We start from the raw sequence: 13,386 nt of genomic DNA on the forward strand, positions 1-13,386 counted from the left end.
CCTCCAAGATCAGCAAAAAATTCGACGGTGATTACACGATTATACCGCAAGGAATAATCGTTTAATCCTGAGGCTTATTGATGATATTTTTCGAGATCCTGGCAGAGACGAATCCAGCAAACGGCTACATTGTTTTTTTACCATTTAAACCTATGGAAACATAGCAATTCTTGGAGGGGTCAGGTACTCTAACAAGAATCGATTATTTAACACATGGTGTAAATGGAGGGAATCTGATGTTGCCAAATGGCTGGATCCGCCTCTGGATTGTGGCGAGATCTCATAAGCAAAAAAAATTCAGCACTTTTTCGGTACCTTTAAGTTGATTAGAGTTCCTTTTATTTAGTTATATTTCTTACCGCTTGTTTATTTTTAATTATTTTCTACAAATTATCAATTTGCTAAATACAATCGTAGCTTCACCACATTTAAACTATGCGGCTGAAACTGCAACAGCTGCAAAGAAAAACCGACGAGGCCAGCCTGGAGGCTGATTCAATATTAATCTTCCAGCAACTCGCCATACACATTCGAATACCTATCTGAGACTCTGACTGTCGACAGTTTAGCCAGTTGAAAATCTCATCCATCACGGTCAACTATCCGAGACTCTTACTTGAGTAGGACAATATATTCCCTATTGAAAGAGATTAAAATAGCACATTGCGTATGCACTAAACTACTAACCTACTGGAAGAGAATAACGAGACTTGAGTGGACTGCGCATTTCCATTTTACACTGATTACTCGGAGGATGCCGCTTCGCACATTTGCATTCATACCGATTAATCGCCGCGCTCATTCATCGTGAGCAAATACAGAGGCACTTCAATGCCAAGCTTACGTTTACAATCTTACAAAATTTGTCTCGTGATCAATGCTCAATAATCAGTAAAAAACTTATTCCTTACACTGTCAAAACAAAGGAATGAACACTGTGATTTGAGGACGATTCGAAGAGAAAGTAAGAGCCCGCATTGAAGAGAGCGTGGTCGCCTCATCGTGGCCTGCGCTTCCCGCGCTTGCTGTTCAGCCAATCAGCAAGATGATTCTACTCTGCCGTGCTCAGCAAGAACTCCGTATGAACATTCAAGAGTTGCCAATTTGCCCCGGATAAAACGGTTATTTTTTAGGATGATTAGGCATTTTTTTCTTTGAAATTTTCAGACGTTTTAGATAAAATTTCGAACAAAATTGTCTGAAAAAATTGAAGAAAAAAATCCACTATTTTCCTAGTAAATCGGGTTTTTGTGGATGAAAATATGGCAACGTTTGAAGGCTCATACGGCGCTCTTCCTTAGCACGGCAGTACTGGTCCGGAAATAGTACTGATTTTTTAAAGGCAGTCCGGGTACGGTACTGAAAAAGTGTGGAACTTCCCAATGAAGGTTCGGAATTTTTTGCTTCTTGCCGCGAGAGTTTTTTAAAAGAGCCTGGAAAATATTCAATCCGTTGCGCTTTAATTCTTAAAATGCGAAAGTCATCCAAAAATCGGTGCGCTGTTTGATAGATCATCCCACTTTACTTTATTTTATCTATAACCAAAATTTGGAATTTAAAAAAAAAAGGGAGACGTATTTTTTTTAGTACGACGCGACTTAGAAGAAGGAGCCTTTTTTTCGATGATTGCATAAGGATCGCCATCTTTTTATTTTTTTCATTTTTTCTTTTAGAACTTTGAGTCCTCTTTTTTCGTCTGAAGTTCATAGCAATTTATTCGTTTATTATTTATTCGTTAATATCTAACTTATTTTTTTCTTATCGTCCTTTAAATATTTATTTAAGGTGATTTATAGCTTTCATAGTGGACAACGATCTGAGTAAAAGAGCGAATGTGGCAATAAGGAAAAATGCCAAACGGCGCGGAGCTGACAGTATAACCATCTTGCAGAGGATGTTTAAAAGCGGAAAATGACATGTTACCCTGCCGACCCAAAAAGAGTAAAATTAGCCCACAATTCGGCAAGAATAGATCTCCAGGTGCTCACAGATTTGACGGCTGAACGCTTGCTGCTTCTTCAGCAATATTTAATTGATCGATCAATGCAAGTACGTCAATTTGTTGAATGGTTTAAAAACCTGTTGTTGGCTGTTTTGTGGATGTAATCATATATTCATGTATTTATTTATTTATTTTACTTACTGAATTATTTAACACTTTATATTTTGATAAAATCTATTTTATTCTGTTTGTACAATTTATTCAAAGATGTTTTATTCAGAATTTATGTTCTCTCATTAATTGATTGGATTTTGCCGTGGAGGTACAGATTTTCTGTTAGCTACTGAAGATGAGCTATGCTCGAAAGACGTCTTTAGCTGTAATTATAATGCTATAATAATTTGACCCGTGCATCATCAAGTTAAGTATATTGTTCTGCGGAGCTCCGACTAAGATAATGAATAGACTAGAAGTTGTTAGAAAATTACCACCAAGCGGCGCATTGATGCAGAATTCCAGAGAGAAATCGGAATAAAAGTCGATCTACCGAAACGGGGCGGAGGAGAGCCAGTACCGGTGATGTGGCCTGCCGATTTTTTGAAAAGCCCGAAATGACAGCAAAAATCACCGGTATCGACGAAAATCTAGTACTGAGATTTTCTCCTTTCTTTAATCCTAGTGGCGAAATGAATCCTTTAGCCTTAGTAGAATATATCTCTCGTATGTCAACTCAAGTTCCCTTTTCAATGTTGCAGTTCCAAGACAGAGGATATTACTTGTAATATCCGAATGAAGGTTGTCCCTCAGGTTACCCCTCTTCATCTGAGGGTAGAAGTGGACGATTCAGAAAAGCAAATTGTTTTTCTGAGTAAGACGTTCAGGCTCACATCAATTCAGAAGGGACTAGCGGCAATGTTTCCAGACTCCGCGATGGAGGCGATAACTGGGCTCATTGAAAATGCCGAAGAAGGTGATCTACTTCGACATAGACAGGTTCTATGTCATTCAGACTTCTGCAAGCAAAGCGCGTCTCAAAGAAGTAAGTATCCTTTCAAGACAAGCTAATTCCCAAATCTGGAGAAATCTTCCCAAATCTTCAAGGAGATTTTTTGTATCGATGTGCCCGTTTTTTCGCAGTATGTGAGTGAGACTTTTTGCAAAAAATTAGAGGAAAAGTTAGGGAAATTTTCAGTTCGAAATTCTCACAAGTATCTCAGTAAAATTTCAATTTACGCGGAAAAATCTGACAACATTGAGTGTGGTTACGTTCTTCCGTGAAAAGAACGACGAATCTCTGAAAGACCTACTCCTCTGCATCTTGCAATATTAAGTGTTGGTCCGTCGGCAAATCATGTGACTCGAGCTTCTCCTCATAAGTTCCACCACGTGCCGTTCTTATAAAGATTCTAGCAGAGTGTTGAAAACTATTTTATGATTGCTATCATTGCCTTTCTACCCTCAAGGATGATGAATGTAGACAGTTTCTTTTTTTCTCTCCTGGAAATTGACCCGTGGTTGGAACTTTTACAATTGAAACTAAATTTACAAAAGAGCTAGGGAGAAATGATAAGAGGTATGAATAAAATTATCGAAAATAAACTATTTTTAATTAAATATGTCATCATTTACATAGAGTCTAAATCTACGTCTACATCATATATGTCCTACATTTCTACCTTATCTCCTCTCTACAATATGATTGCCAGCTGTTGTGTCTGTCTTTTTCTTCTCTAACTCTTTTCATGATCGATCCAAATTCATGAAATTGTCCCCCCTTTATTATTCAAAGTCGAAGACAGGTTAACACTAAAAGACTTAAATACTTTCAGGAAGCTACTCTATCGCCATTACAGAAGAATACGCCATTTTTCAACAGTTCATACCAAAATATATAAATCTAAGGAAATTGAAAACATGTTTTAGCACTATAGCTGCTGTAATACCATTGAATACTTTCACGCTTAAAATTGAAAATTTACATTTAAAGATGACTTTTGGATGATCGAAGAAACCCGGTTTTCTATTCCTACTTCCGCCCTGCTCTTAATATATTGTCACCAGTATTGTGACTTTTCACGTAGTTTTTATTTCCGTTAACAATTACTGCACCGTTAGTTTTATTATTAACAATAGTAGATGTTGACCAACCGTCAGCTGCCGAATTCATGTTGCCAGTATAGGAGCTATTTGCCGTGTTCACTTCGTAATTGTAGATTTCAATGCTCCCGACTCCTGACGAATTGGATAGCTGAGGGCCTATATCGTTGTAGGCGGTCACTTCATTTCCGACCGGTAGGGCCCCGACCGTCAAAAGCGTTGCCGCAAACAGCGTCAGAATTGACCAGCACTGGGCATTCATGGTGAACGGCGCGATTTCCGTGTGCCGCCGACTCTTGTAGCACAACCAATTATTCTTACCCTAAAAAAATTAAAGAAGCAGTGAACTTTAACGCAATGTGTTGATAAGGCGCGTCATTGACTCGTGAATGTTACGGGCAACGTAGGGGTCATCGTCGATAGTGCCCAACTAGCTGGGGCATCGTTGTGTGACTCGGAAGCGATTAGGCATTAATGGCCGGGCGTTGGTCGTCTGTGGTGTACACCAACAACTATGTCCGAGCAGTATCGGGCAAAGTCGTCGTGATGAGGTGTGGATGAAGGACCAAAACTCCGATGACTCGGTGGCAGGGCTGAAATTCGTGCAGTTTGGCAACTGCAACTTAACAATTTGTCATTTTACTCCTTCTTTTTTCATTTTGTTGCTGTTCCGTTTTCATTTTATCGTCGATGTCCGGGCATTCTTTGCTTTTTCTCGCGATCCCACACATTGCCCGATCATTTTGGGCATCGTCAAAGATGCCCGGTCATCGTTGACGCTGCCCTGGCTAGTTGAGCACTATCGAGGATGCCCGTAAGATATAAATCAACGTGATAACTTTTCATTTACAGATTTTAGTATAGGTAATCAGTACATGAAAGGAATCCACGATCTGACCCTGCGAGGGGCGCCACCCGATTCTCTCCCAAAATTCCCTCCCAGATCCCATTCCCTCCCGCAGTCGATGTCCGTTTCCAATTCCCTTCCAGTAGTGAACTAAAATCAAATTAAGTGGCGACATCCCATTAATCATGTAGCCTTGTCAGTGCAGGCAGACATGCTTTGATACCTTTGAGCTGATAATAATCACGGAGCACCTGACCTGCACTTAAAACCTGTTTATTGCAGTCTGATAATACACTGTAAGCGTTCCTCCTCCTTGGCCTGCTTAGTGTGTGTCATACCGCACCGCAACCATCACCATGGCTTCGGGTTTCGGAAAAATCAAAAATGAACGTAATAAAGATTTCATTATTATGGGCAATCATAAGTTATGTTTTCATAAAGATTATAAACACAGGTACAAAAAGTGGTGTTGCACAGTGAATTAATGTAAAAGTTTCATAAAAACGAACCCTTGTGATACCGAGATTTTGAGCCGAATAATAGTGTATGCGCACGCATTGGACAGTGACAGGAAAATTTGTCGACAAAAAATAAGGAATAGTGTTAAAAGTCGGAAAATGACTATACTGAGCAGCCGTGGAAACTCGTACATGAGGAGTTGAACAGATTATTTTCCGATTTTTTTTTTTTGACACATCGAGCTCTTTGCACCCGTTTTTGTTTATCTGTGCACATCCGGCATTCCGGCAGCCATGATAAGTGTTAGATGGGGGAGAATTCTGCAAAAATTACAAAATATTGGTCTCTAGCAAGGGCTCCCTCGTAAGAATTTTGACCTGAAGACGGTTTAATCGTTCGAGAGTACTTGCACGCAACTTTTCCGAATCATTTGATTGTCCGAGGCGTCGTAGGAAATATTTCGATCGCTTAGCCTGCACGGTCACCTGACTTGACCCATTTAGCCTTTTTCCTATGGGAACATTCAAAAGATAGAGTTTTGAAAGTTAAACCGCAGGCAGTGGCAGAGTTAAGAGAAAGTATTCGACATGAGGTTGAAGAATTACACCAGAGATGCTGGCAAATGCAATTTTTGTAACGTTTGTTCGCTCAGGCCACTGCAAAATTACAGAGGGTCGGCAATTTGAACACTTGCTGTAACCTGGTACGTTACCAAACAATTCATTTTCCTTTTTTTTTTGCATTGGATTGGAAACTACTCAAAATTATATATAATTGAATATTAACACATGTGGAAGAGGGGCAAAAGCGTGTTAAACCTTTCAATCGTGGACATTTTGGGTATCAAATGACCATATCCGTTTTTCCCGAACCAAGAAACTGCCCCGATTTCATTTTTCGAGCGACTCCATTGATTAACAGCCGAAAAACCGGGTTTCGACCGGTTTTAGGCCGCCATTTGCAAAGATTTTGAAAATCCAATGCCAAATTCGTTTTTTCTTGACCCAAAAAACCCCCATATACCAAATTCCAAATCGAATCTTTGATACAAGTCGGGTTACCGATTTTCGACATGTTTTACGCTGCCATTTTGTTTCAATGATGGGTAGAAACTTCCGGTTTGCGCCAAAAGTTTTGAATGACGTGTCACAAGATGGGGTTGCCATTTGGAAAAAAAAGTTAGGGGGGCTGGGGGCCCCCCTCGGTCCCCCAAAATTTTGACCCCCTCAAAAGATAGTTTCTTTTGGTCTAGGAACTTACCACAAAGCTCGTTTTTCTAACTCCAGCCGTTCCAAAAATATCCAGCCGTCTCCAGACTTTTGCCCTACCCTGTATATCGAGTCAATATATTTTCAACAGTATAATGATATTCTTTACTGGTAATTTCGTTAGCGCGGCCCCAAAATACCGTAAAAAACAATTTATTTCCCAGAAGCCCGACAGAATCGTTTCTTGTCTGGCTTAAATTACTATACTTGATGGACGCTTTTATTTGAGAAGCTGATAAGTTTCTTCTTACTCGTCAAGGTCTGCCGTGCTAAAGAAAAACGCCGTATGAACCTCAAAGCGTTGCCTAATTTCCTTTGATAAAACGCAAATTTCCTGGTAAACATATAAATACTTTTATTCGAACTTTTCAGATAATTTTGTTCGCAATTTCACCTATGAAGTTCCCGAAAATTTCAAGGAAAAATATTACTAACTTGCCTCAAAAATAAACATCTCATCGAAGGAAATTTGACAACTCTCGAATGTTCATACGGCGTTCTTCCTTAGCACGGCAGAGGTGCGTAACTGCGTAGTTGACCTCGTAGCGCTAGATCGTGAATTGCCTTCATGTGCTGCTTACCTATTTTAAAATGTCTGTGAATGAAAACTAATCAGGTTGATACATACGAGTCAATGACGCGCTTTATCAACACATTGTGTCGGAATTCACTGCTTGTTTTTCTCTCCTGGAAAATCGAGTTTTTCGAGACCCGTTGTTTTGCACTTTTACAATTGCAACTGAATTTACAAAATAGTTTGGGAGAAATGATGATAGGTATGAATACAATTTTCGAAAATAAACTATTATTTATTAAATGTCACTGTCTACATAGAGTCTACATCTATAGAGACTATTACAATAGGACTCTGGGTCCAGTCATGGTACAGACTGACTTAGTGAATACGCTATTCGATATAATATCGAACTCGCGTGGTTCAAACCAAAACAAAATAACACGACCTCATTTACAAATTTTTCGTGAGTTACAATGTGTTAATTTATTAACACTTAGTCATTGACCGGTCCTATGAATCCACTAGGGACACATCAAATACGAGAAATTTCGACTGTAGGAAACACTTGCACGCATCATGACATTATGGCGCACGGTGGATTGAGTCAATGGGAGAGCTCGGACGAAATGTGGAAACTTTAAACGCGTATAACTCCGTTTAAAAAAAAACTTTGAGGTTCTATAACTGGTCCCATTGGTTTCCTCGTGAAATTATCTTATAAATGCACCCCTTAAGATTTAATATGTGACAGAATAAACATCAAAATTTGTGGTTTTAGCCACTAATTTAATGTCCGAACTCTCTGATTGACTCGATCCACTGTGTGGCGCGGAGGGCTCGAATCAGGAAGAAGGTTATATGCATTTGAGCCATGACGTAGCCACTAAATCAGTCTATTGGTTTCAACTTTTCCCGGAATTGACGGATGGATTCGGAGAAACAGATTATTTACATGGCCTAGCATGGATCCTCCTTTTATCGATCCGTTACCGAACACCTGTTAAATTTAATATATTTATACAAAATCTTCCAACAAGTTAAATATATTTAACTTTTGCATAACTAATCGGCTACTTCGTTCCAGACTTGGTTTGGAACGAGGTAGCAATCAACTACTGAAAACTGATTTGAAAATGATTGAAATCAACTACTTTTCGAACAAAAAATTAAGTAAGTTAAATCGAAGTGATTAGGTGTCTTAATTTAAAATCATGAGAATGCATGGATGAGATAATCTAGACGCATGACGCATGTCACGGATTTACAGCTGGCACTAAAAACTATCATGCAGCATCTCTATCGCCTTTATGGAAAAATACGCCATTTTGAAGGAATTTTATTGAAATATTATGTAACTACTACAAGTATTTCCTTGTGTCTATATCTACAGGGTTCAAAACTAAAACTAAACGAATTGCATTAAATTTACAAGGTAACGTTAGATAATGCGACGATTGTCTAAAAAAAACAGGAATTGTAAAATTCTCTGAATTTACATTTGTAGGTGACTTCAGGATCATCGAGGAAACCCGGTCCACTTTTCCTACATTTACCCTAATATACCTTTAATGTCACCACTGCCTACAATATGGGCATAATTTTCATCTCCACTAACAATTACAGCACCGTTGGTTTTACCACCATTAATACTAGAAGTTGAGTAATTTTTAGCTACCGAACCCATATTGTCCTTATAGGAATCTTGTGGGTTGTTCACATTGTAATTGCTTTTTTGTACCTTCCCGACACCTGTATGAATGTCTTGAACGGGACCAACATCGTTGAGGGTGGTAATTCCGTTATCGACCGGTAGGGCCCCAACCACCAATAGCGTTGCCGCAACCAGCGTCAGCACGAACCAGCGCTGAGCATTCATCGTGAACGGCGCGACTTCCATAGGCCACCAAATCGTGTAGTGCAACCAATTATTCTTACCCTAAAAAAAAAATATCAAAATCCTAGAAACGGAGTTCTTGAATGCCACGGAGATGTGAGATTTTAGCACCCCGTCCTCTCATGAGTGAAATCCGTGAGAACTACAATGGCGCACCATCGGCGTTCCCTTTGACCATTTCCAGACACAAAAAGAGCTCCTAAAGACGAGGTTTGGATGGAGGAGACATTATATGTTATGGGAGGAGATTACCGAGTATAATAAAGTTGCAATGTACTGGAATGCCAATGAAATCAATCCATGAATTGGCCATTCCGAGCCCCTTGTTTGACGGAAAATGTGAACCAAACGGCATTTTTAACACGGCCGGCTTATGGGAAAATCGCGAGCTGTGAGTGATTTTCGGAGTTTATTAATTTAAATCGATTAATTTTCGCGAATTTTGGATGATTATGTTCACGACATCAGGGTGTCATGAAACGTGAGAAAGAATGAAAATTGGAAATTTCAGCGAAATATTGCATGAAATTTCACGAGGCTGTGAAATATTTCATGTTTTTCAGGGGCTAGAGTATGCAACCCGCACTCAAACACAAAAATAGAGGAAAGTCACAATCGTTACATTGTACGAAACATGAAAGGGAGCCGGATTTTCAATATCTTCATATATTTCTGAAATTTCATGGAACTATTTCAAGATTTTGTTTTCGATGAAATTTTGCCTCCCTGTCACGAATGTCATAACAAATTCCAAAACAGTACGAGAATATCGATTTTCATGAAATAAATTTTGCACCTGTATTTTCTGAGCGCAGCCGAGACCCCGCTTATCATGGCATCACTAGTCTCAAGACTACTAGACAAAACTTTCTGAAAAAGTAACTTCATCGGCGCTCCAGTACATTGCGACTCTAAAGTAGCCTATGGAGAAGCCATGTTGAAAACTCAGCGGCTCGTAATAAGTTGCAAAGTTTTAAAAAAAACTTACAACCGCGGGAAAGAAGGCTAGAGGAAAGAAATGATTGGAATTTTGAAGCACGCTCAATCAGTTTGTAATTTTCTCGCGGGCGTGAGAGGTCTTATTGTTAGTGCTCTCTAGTAAAAAATAGTAGTTTCTTATTGCAGGGTGTAGTACAATTCAAATTTCGCGAACGAGACAAGCAGGGAACTCGACACAATGTGATGACAAGCCACATCACTAACTCGTGCGTCAACTTGATTAGTTTTCATATACGGAGATTTTATTGTAAGTAACTAGCACATGAAGGGATGCACGATCTACGACAGTTGATGGCAAATCGTGATATTTTTAAGAAAAGATCGAATTCATCCTGCGGGCGATTACTGAAATTTATGGACAGAGCTATAGAAAAAGGAGACAAAAGGGATACGAGGGATCCTATTGGTGGAAGCGGTGGTTGCAATGGACAAAGGAGGCAGGTAATAGACTAACGATCGAGAGACCCTATAGCTTTTAGATTTTTAAAAGTTTTTAATGACGTTCTATCCAACTGAGGAAGCATAAACCGAAACGTTTTGGTATGTCATTTGAGTGGAAAACAGCTTTCTTACCCGCTATTTTGTTTCTTTATTATTGTACAACTTTTTAGACAGGGATGCTTTCTCAGAAAATTAGACAAAGTATCGCCATTAAGTACTATTTCTGGTTCTGTGCAGAGAGATCGTAAGTGCCATTACTTTTAATATGCATGCAAGTGCTTTTATGAATGAGCCAGACATAGTAGTTTCTTATTGCAGGGTGTAGTACATTTCAAATTTCGAGAACGAAACAAGCAGAGAACTCAACACAATGTGATGATATGCCGCGTCAATAACTCGTGCGTCAACCTGATTAGTTTTTATTTACGAAGATTTTATTGTAAGTAAGTAGCACATGAAGGGAATGCACGATCTACGACAGTTGATGACAAATCGTGCATAGATTTTTAAAAGTCACACCTTTCTTTGACACCATTCCATAATGACCCTAAGAAGCTCTCATACCTTCAGTTAAATTCCGAACACAGAATTGAGTGAAAATCGGCGTAAATATGAATCATAGGTAATCTTACGGCACGTCACTGATGCTGTCATCTTCTAACTACGAGTATTAGCTTGTTTTTTCAGGCTGAAAATACGAAATCATCTTTTCTCTGCGAGAATTTTGACACGTGGATCGGATAGCCTCCCAGTTCACTTAGCCTTCCTCTCCTTTACTAGTAGAGAGAAAATAAAATGAAAATTTTGAAAATTTCATTTTTTCGCTTAAACCGATACATTATAAGAAAAATATCTATTGTGCTCACTTACCAGCAAGAGACACTGCAAAATACTGATCCGCTTTTTAAATTTCTCTACATTATATAGGGAATTTTTATCATCGCATTCATTTAAGTTAATGACATGATGGTGAAATATTTCTAAGAAGAGATAGTTCCGTATAACCATTCTTTTCATTATTATCTCGTGCCATTGTCTCTCTCTCTGACTCTGGAGACATGCATTCTTCAGAATTGTTATCCGCCCTCCTCCCAGAGGCGGATCCATCAATTTGGCAACACCGGATTTCCTCTATTTAAACCTATGTCCTGTCCTGTAACCTTGTCCATGAACGTGTCCTGAACACCTACTTCTTTAAAACAATTATCGGGTCATGGGGTAAATTTTTTATCCCTAGAGTGACGCCCTTGCTGATAAAAATTTGCGGCTTCAATGTAGGAATGAAAAGGGAGAGAGTGGGATGGACATCTATTCGCTAGAATCCACACGCTTCACGAAAAAAGTTTACTTATGCAAACTAGTAAACTTTCCTTGGTCCTTTCCGAGTTCTTCACGAAACAATACGAGTAGTCGGAAAGATTGGAGATTGGAAGGAGGTGCCTATCTACGCCTACAGATTTAGCTGATGGTTTTTGAAAAAGGTAAACCAGGAGTGTTCTCACCCTGATATAGATCACCTACAAAAGGATGTTTAATCTATTTAAAAAATTACCTTGACATGGTGAAAAATAAGCAATCGTTCCGGACACGACATTGACCTTCATCTATGCAAAGAACGTTCAAAGACTCTTCCACACTTAGAAAATAATGTGAAAAAGTTTAAATAAATGGTTATTACACACCTTTAGTTTTTATTTTATTCAAAGAAAAAACATCTTGCGAAGATGTTTTACAAATTTGGAAAAGTGAATGTGAAAAAATCAACCAATTTTTCTATCCATTGAAATGCCCTGTACTAAAAATGTATGAAAAATAATTGACATCTATTTATAAGAGGCGAGGTAGACTGCAACAACAAAGAATGAAGTGAAATGGAGAAAAGCAGCATTGCCATCGCTAGTAAAATATTAGAAAGGCATTCAAGTACACGGTAAAAATGGATTACGGATTAAACAATTACATTGTTAAATAATATGTCTGACATGTTTCAAGTGCACATTTTACAAGAGTTGAGAGATCAGTTTACCATGGGGGTGGTTAAATTATTATATTTTTTACTGTAATATTTATCTACATTGAAACATGTCTGACACTTTTTTTAACTACAAAATTGTTAAATCAGCAATGTAATTCATCCCGTGTATATTTCACTCCGGAGTCTGTGTGCTGCTATTTCCACTCCGAGATTCTCGACAGTGAACTTGCCAGAATCACAATCGCAACAACTGAAGGTTACGTGCCACTTTTGGACAAACCCCTATTATTTTTTTTATTTATTTGCTTATTCGCAAGAAAGTGAGGAGGTGAGTCCAAACATTGTTTCAAAAATAGCGCCTTGACCCATATTTATCTCTAGATAGCCCGGCCATTAAAGACAACAAAAAATGGTTACCCTTCAAGTATGTGAGATTTAATGAATGATTCTGCGATGAATTTTAGCAATAGAATTTTAGCCCCCCCCCCCTCCTACACTAAGTGCGTTACGTAATACTTAACGGCTCCCAATGCTAACTGTGAAAGGCAGCTGTAGGTCAATTGGAACAGCTATTAATATCAATATTGTTCAATAATAATGGAGAGAAAATAAGTTAAAATGAGAGAAAGAAATAAGAAAGCACGGAAAAGAATGAAGTATGGATGACTCCGTATAGCTTACGCGTGGCTGCGAGGTCGCTGTATTGTCTTCAACGCGCGCGCCGCCTTTCAGTGTCATTTTTGGTCTTATCGGCATATTTTTCATTGTTTTAAGAGAAACTTTATTTTTCGAGGCTCCACATTTTCTAAGATTTCAATAGAATCAAACAAACCGGACATATTCATCATGGATGAGGTCGAAGGAAAGTGTTACTTGATTGATGTGGCAGTTGCACCTGACGACCACGTAATAAAGAAGGAAGCAGAGAAACGCACGAAATATCGAGA

This window comes from Bemisia tabaci, chromosome 10 (genome assembly GCF_918797505.1).
Source record: "Bemisia tabaci chromosome 10, PGI_BMITA_v3".
Lineage (NCBI taxonomy): Eukaryota > Metazoa > Arthropoda > Insecta > Hemiptera > Aleyrodidae > Bemisia > Bemisia tabaci.